The following is an 8162-nucleotide window of genomic DNA, read 5'->3' as shown; positions in this document are numbered from 1 at the left end:
TTTCACCATAAATAAATATTATCAATGTAACTAAAGATAATGCAGCACTTGATCCTTTTATTAATGTCACACAGATACATACAGGTCATTTCCTAAAAAAGGGAAATGTACTATTAACATTCTATTACATGTATGTGATTATTACAGATGTAATTCATATTTCAGAGTAGCAATTGTAAATTACTTCGTGTAATCAAGATGAGAGACCACGGCTATAAAAGCGAAGGTGGATTTGGGAAGCCTGTTGCAGCCATGTCCTGTCCGTATACGCGACCAACCCATTGCGGAAGGTGCAAGATTGATAAGGAGAGTCCTCAGAATTCAGCGTATATTGCGGGATAGACAGGATCCTTTAGCTCAGCGCGACAGTGTGCTCATAGAGAGATATCGATTTTCCCGTGAGGGTATTATTCACTTAACCAACTTGTTGACGAGGGGGTGCAGGACCACCACCTGTCTTTTTTTTTGCTCTGCCCTTTTCTTGGTTGCTGTTATGAACAAACTAACAGAGTATTACAGGCCAGTATTACCTTGCCAAGAGACGCAAAGCAATCTAAGAGATAAATATTACCATTCTGTAGAATACTCCTGTATTCCACTTTTACTTGTTCCCATGTTCTTGTGGGTCCTGTTGTGGCTCTAATGTGAAAGGGGATATAATATAACATATTATAATATAATATAATGCCATATGATATTGGACAATATAGTGTCATATGATAGATCTACCCTACCGCCTACTGGTGTTGGCCAGAGGGGCCGATGGCGCGATATGGCAGCCTGGCTACAACCGTAGCTGCCTCCACCAGTGTGTGAATGTGGGAGTGAATGAATAGTGGTATCGTAAAGCGCTTTGGGTGCCTTGGAAAGCGCTATATAAATCCAATCCATTATTATTATTATTATTAAATTACCTACGAGTTTGATTTGTCAGCAACTTTCTGCCAGCCCTCTCTCCTTGCTTTTGCAGCCTTTGCAGTGTTCTCTTGCGTTTTAATTAAACTCTGAAACTCCTGTAATCCCTCACTCATGAGTTCTTGCTCTGCTGCCGGAAAATACCGAGCACGCCCCTTCGACATTTTCGCCGACCAATCAGCGGGTTGCCGATCAATGTTTCTACTATCGATGCGTAGCCCCTTTTACGACACCCAGTGACGTCACATTCCTGCGTCCAGCTGTAGTAATCGTCAACAGCAGGTGTGTTCGGGGAACCGGATTAGCGAGCTCACGGTTAGCGCGATGATTTGATCTTGGATGTGTCATTTGATCTTGGATGTAGTAAGCGACGTACGAAGAACGGGCCCCAGGTGAGACACACATGTTAGTCAAATGGTTGTTTACCAAAAGTATCACCGTATCATAGGTCCTCATGTATCTCGTACCTAGTGTTTCTTTTTAGGTTTGTTATTTTTCAAATTCTGTATTTATTAAGTTCTGCAGGCTTGTTTGCACAACAAGGCTGAATAATTATATAAACTTTTCTCAATCTAAATAGTGTACTTTGGTAGAATTAAAAAAATAAGTGTAGTGCAGGTCTATGAAGATTTTTAGTGCTATCATCTAGTTCTGATTCTGGTTCTGTCTTGGTTAAGTCCTCAGTAGTCCTGATTTTGAACTGTTGTAGTCCTGTTTTTAATTCTGGATCAGTTCTGGGTCTGGTTGAATTGGGGTTTAGTCCTCGTGTCTTGATGCAGCCCTGACCTTGTTCTGCCTTGCTGCTTAATTAAAAAACTAGTTTAAGGTGTCCTGCACATGTGATATATATTTTATATATATATATTTTTCCCTATATGAAGTCATTCTTTTTTCTTTTTTCCAAAAAAAAAAAAAAAAAAAAATCCCACATGCATACTACTCTTTGGGCTAAGCCCCGGGTGTTTCAAATGTCTGGCTCCGCCTCTGGTGTCCGCTCCCCAGGCTCCGAAAGCCTTGCCAGCCCTTGTGATCGGGTGGCACCGCCCACCAGGCGTGTGAAAGAAGGAAGAAAAAACCCGGACCGGGCCGCCTGGCCACCCTAACATTAACAGTGCAGTGAATCCTGCTTGTGCCGTGATATTCAGGACTGCAAACCGAGCAGCATCACTGACTTTCAGCCTGTTGTGTTTGTGGATATATGACTGACTTTAATTATCCATAAAATCATCACATTCTCTGTAAGATTAAGGTCGACTATTGAACGGCGTATATTTAAAAGTAAAGGCTTTAAAACCAAGTTATTTGTACACATCACTAATGTCTCATAACTCTGCTGACATGTGGCCAACAGTCATGTTTTAATGTTCTTCATTATTAAACATTCGCACATAAATAAGTGACATCATATTCAGTAAACTTACTTTTGAAAGTTTACTCTTCGGCTGCTCCGCTTCTGCCCGCTGCCCGCTGCTGTATTTTTCGGCAAAATTATCCACACCCACCACCGCGCTATGAATTGTGGGATATATGGGACCACGAAGTGTACAGCGAACCACACTTCAAATTTGGGGAAATCGACGGCGCATTTGGAGTACACTTCAAATTGGGACAGCCGTCACGTCGCTGTGACGTAATAGGTTTCAAAATGCGTACTCAGCAGCGTGCGGTCGCTGGATTGTGACACAGCCAAGGTCTGTAGCTGTGTCAGAGCAAGCTTGTGTGAGCCAGCGGTGATATCTGTACCTTTAAAATACTCATGTGTCATTCTCCTGCTAGCAGTGGAGGAGACTTCTGCTGAGGAAGAGGCCCTGCTGTCCTGCCGTCTTACTGGTGCCATTGAGGGATCAGCGGCTGCTATATATTCTTCTCGACCTCGAGTATTTGGACTGAAGGACTCACAGACACGTTTTATATTTAGCTCTATACATTTTAAAAAGATTTTTTAAAAATATTTTCTTATTCACAAAGGCTGTATGGAGACATTTTGGTTATTGCCACAGACGCTTTCTCTTACTACGGATGGAGGATGTTGCGGTTTTACAACCCATGGACTGAGAAAGGACTCAATAAGTAATGTGTTTAATACTGGAATATGTGAACATAAGTGAGTCTCAATTGAGTGAAGTGTTGGTAACTGATGCCAATATTTTTCTTCTTTCTCCCTGTTTAAATCCCATTCATATAAGGGACCCTAATTTTATCCTGCTACAAACATATTCACCCAGTGTTATTTAAGTTTCCTGTAAATTACACATGTAAAGCGGATGCGAGAGAGGCTGTGATGAAGTCCTGGAGTTTTTAACGATGTACGTGCTCCAGTCCAGAAATTTGTATTATATGTTGGACACAGGTGGTAAAGTGCTGTCACACCCTGAATAAATTGTCCTCTGTTCTTTGGTAAGCTGACATATTTGTTACATAATCATATGGTTTATCAGAGGGGAAGTGCGAGTTTTAGAATACTGGAGCCTAAGGTTAGGTGCAATAATATTCAACCGTAATATTAGCTTTTAACTAGGTCCTGTCAGTTAGCTGGTGTTGTGTCAAAAAGTCATATCTGCCATAAACAAATTTTCGGTATTTGTCAAAAAACAGTTGATCATATATAAACTGCTATAGACAACTTTTTGGTCTACAGCACTTTACAGGAAGGGCCAGAGTCTTCTCTATTTTTTGAGGCGACTGAGGTCCTTCAACATCTGCCAGAAAATGCTGAGGATTTTCTATGAGTCTGTTGTGGCCAGTGCGATCCTCTATGCTGTTGCATGCTGGGGGAGCAGGCTGAGGGTCGCAGATGCCAACAGACTTAATAAACTGATCCATAAGGCCAGCAATGTTGTGGGGATGGAGCTGGACTCCCTCAAGGTGGTGTCGGAGAGGCGGATGCTGTCCAAGATAAAGACAATGTTGGATAACACCTCCCACCCACTCCATGACATGTTGGTCAGTCACAGGAGCTCGTTCAGTGAGAGACTGAGATTACCGAAAAGCACCACTGAACGACACAGGAAATCATTCCTGCCTGTGGCCATCTCCCTGTACAACGCATCCACTTAACACACTGTTTGCTGCTACAGCTACACATGTTTCTTTTCCAAATATTTATTTATAAGTGACTTATGTATGTATGTATATATATGTATATATTGTACTATTCTTAGTTAGCGTATTGTCTGTCTTGTCTTAATGTTGGTTTAAAATGGAGCACTGTAACAAAAAATAATTTCCCCCAGGGATCAATAAAGTATTCTTATTCTGATTCTGATTATAATATGTGAAACATGTCATATGTATCCCTCATGAGTGATATTGAGTCATCTTGTGCCACAAACAACATTCCTGTCACAAGGTAGAAGCTGCAATCACTTTTTGGCAGTGATTTTTACTTCGTATTTATTCATTTGACATTAAAATTACTTTTTTAAAGAGTAATCTGGCCAAGAGGACAGCAGAAATTGCAACAAATATAATAATAGTTCTCTAAACATATTTTAAGTGTCCCAAAAGGACTGGGTTGGTTTTAATATAGTTACAATAACACAGAGTTATAAATATACTTGAAAAAATGGGTCGTTATTAAACTTGATATATACCCTTTTGTAAATCATGTTCACTAAAGTCTATTTACCAATATAAGTAAAGACATTGGAAATCAGTTTTTGTCAGACGATCACTTTTTGGCGCAACACCGGAGGTAAAACAGGTATGATCCTTCATATCTGGAGTGTGAAGGTGCAGACAAAAATTCAGATATCTCTGGGATGTTTAAGAGTTTAGAATTTCTCTGGTTCATTAGCTTTATTTATCGTTGCCCTGTACCTGTGCATGTGCAATGACAATAAAGTTGAATTCTATTCTATTTTATACAGATAATTCAGTAATCACTCAAGATTAGTTCACTAGTACTCCTGAATTCAAAGAAATAGTCAGGGTATTTGGCGCTGTGCTTTCCCACAGGCGAACTCAGGTGAAATGAAAGAAGTATTGGATGCCCTCCTCCTCTGGCACAATGATAACTCACAAAAGCTCCTTGGAGTAAGGAGATCAGGTTCAGAAGTGGTTCTTTCTAAGAACGTATATCTGTATTTATAAATGACATACTAAGGATGAGTAATGCTTAAATAATGAGGAAATTAAGCAGTGACCAATGACACAGTTAACAATGTGTCATTTTTATCCACTATTCTATGTTTATTTATGAGTACAAGATCCTTTTTTTTCTATCAAATAACCTAAAAAATGACTGACTGCACCTTTAAAAATACTAACTTAAATAAACCAAGATAACCCAGCAGTCCATAGGAAATAATGTGTGCACTATGTCACTAAATTTATTGTCACTGCAAATGTAAAAGTAAACATAAATGAACCACAGAGGAAATGACATGACTTTGAGGACAGATGTGATCAGGTGGAAAGTGCAGAAAGCTGACTGATGTCGATCTGTGGCTGCATTAAATGTTGGCCTGTCCTGTATTAGGCATTCAGGATTTTCTTTTATGGCCATTTAGCTCTTATGGCATGAACTTGCTCAGTGCATTATTATTGGCTTTTCTACAGTCTGATATTTGTTTAATAATTGATTGATACAGTGCATCAAATAAGTTGATAAATAAGATGTTAAAAACTTCATCATCATATCAAACATGATATGCATTCTAATTGTAACCAGAACAGGAGGCGAGAGCAGAGAACAAGAGTGCAGCAGTTTAGTGAAAGGAACAGGAAAGGTGAAGAAGAGGTGAGCATCCAAAAGACGAGCAAGAGGACAGTTTCAAAGGAGACATCACGGTACAATAAAAGCACAAGCTGTAAGAGCAGAGATTCATTCATATGTTTACTATTTTTTTCTTTAGGTTTTACTCCCACTGCTTACAATAAATCAAATATATAGTACAAACAAGAAAAACTCAAATTGCATTGTTGTTCAGTATAGCTCTGTGACTTCAACCTTTAGCTAACGTATAATGTTTGACATTTTATATAAATGTGACTATAAAATATAGTCAATAATATTAAAAAGGTGCTGTTACTGAGTGAAACTTCCAAAGATTTCAGGTCTGGATTTATCCCCAGTGTTTTAAGATCCTAGCAGCGCTCGTATTTATGGCCACATTTTTAAAAGAGACGAGCTTTCTGGGTGCTGACTCAGAGGGACCACTTTAGTTCATTGAAACTTTAATGCCAGTTTAAGACAATAAACTGGACACGTTTCGAATCAAATTGATAATAACAGAGCTATGCTGGACATAAGCAACTGTGTTAGTGTGATTTGAAGGATTGCAATAAACTTCTGTTCTTACTGAATCTGTAACATTGCCTTGATCTGCCTACATCATTTTTTTAAATAGTTTATGTTGTTAAATGAGTTTTGTGTCACTGTGCACAGAGAAAAACTCACCTGATGTAGTGGTAATGCGTTATTCACCACTAGATGGAAACAACCTGGCACAGGTATTTTCTCTATTTCACACGGAAAAGCATTGGTGGGAATTTTTGTTTACATAGTAAGCAAAAGAAAAAATGTCTTGAGGTCTTTCCAGTGTTTTCAAAATTGTGTTTTTCAGATACACGTCAAAATTTCATACAGACAAACACACACACAAAACAACAAAATATGTCAAATTACATGCACGTCTCATTCATTTTTTGAGAATTTCACCACTTTTAGATTTCATGGAAAATAACTTGTGTTATTCATGACATGATATCATTTAAAATAACTTTGTCAGGCCAGTGAATAGCTGCCACATAAGTATAAATCTAAATCATGCAAGTGTAATATAGAAAAAAACCACAAACAGTTGTGCTGTTTGTTCATAATAAATGGGTAGGGGTGTATAGTCAGTAAAAGCCACCAAGGCTCTGCCGAGCTTCAAACCACCTCTGCCACAGACAGAAGCATCAAAAATGTGCGCTGGGAGCTTCATGGCATGATTTCTACAGCCACACAAATCTATATGTATGTGGCCAAGAACCTTAGTCCATGTAGGGTATCTTAACACAGTTTACTTGTGTCAGTTAGGTCAGCTAGTGGGATGGCAGAGAGGGCAGCCTTTACATTATTTTATTGTAGAGTGACAGGAACTGCCTATGAGCTTCTAATCAGGCGGAAATATTGACAGAAGGAAATATTTCAAAATAAAAAAAAAATAATAATAATTTTTTAAATTTCAAAGTAAATACATTGATGAAAATCAAAGAAGAGAAAATGTATGTGATGTTCCATTTTCCTGAGAACTGATTGGCTGTGATGACTCCTTCAAGTACTACATGCTACTTTGTCCTGCTAGTTAAGCCTGCTGTCTGTTCTCAGGCCTCCTCCTGTTTCACTGGCATAAATCCATCACCAGAGGGCTCCACTGACCTGCATGTTGACATCAGAGCAAACCTCTGTGTCATGTGACCTGGCTGGAGTTGCAAAGCTGGACTCAGACCTGGACCAGGCAAGTTCAAAGACAGTTGTGGTAGAGAGAGCAGGGAGTATAGTAGAGCACTGGAAGGATGAGGTGGAAACAAGAAGCGTGTAGATTCAGTGGATTTGGCATCCTCCATCTGTCTCCATGCCTTCTAAAAATCACTTCTAAAAACTTCTCCTGTAGCTGTGTAGCTGCTTTTGTTTAAATGTTTAGGATAGCATTTAGAATTTAACTTTACTGTCATTACACATGTCTAAATACAGGGTAACGAAATACAGTTTGCATCTTATCAGTAAGTGTAATAAGAGCAAATATACAGATGTACTACATATATACAGATGTGTCGGTGTGAGGTAAACAGATCTACAGAGTGCTATGAATATATCTACAGCAGTGGAAGCATAGCTCTCTGAACAGACTACAATAGTGAACAGTGTAGGTTGACAGCTGTGGGGAAGAAGCTGTTCCTAAACCTGCTGATTTTAGTCTGAAGGCTCCTGTAGCGCCTTCTGGAGGGAGGGGAGGAGCTGGAGGCAGGATGAGAGGAGTCCCCGAGAATGATGCGTGCTTGGCATAGACATCTCTTCTTGTGGACATCTTCAATGGCAGGAAGTGGAGTCCACTGTGTCATGGCAGGAAGTGGAGTCCACTGCAGCGGGTGGTGAAAGCCTGGGCGGCTTTCACCACCCGCTGCAGTGCCTTGCGGTCAGCAACAGAACAGTTCCCATACCACACTGTGACATAGTTGGTCAGGATGCTCTCTATCACACAGCGGTAGAAGTTAACCAGTATGTCAGTAGACAGGTGGTTCTTCTTCAGTATCGTAAA

The sequence above is a fragment of the Astatotilapia calliptera genome, chromosome 1, assembly GCF_964374335.1.
Source record: "Astatotilapia calliptera chromosome 1, fAstCal68.1, whole genome shotgun sequence".
Taxonomy (NCBI): domain Eukaryota; kingdom Metazoa; phylum Chordata; class Actinopteri; order Cichliformes; family Cichlidae; genus Astatotilapia; species Astatotilapia calliptera.
Note: the sequence above shows the minus strand (reverse complement) of the source record.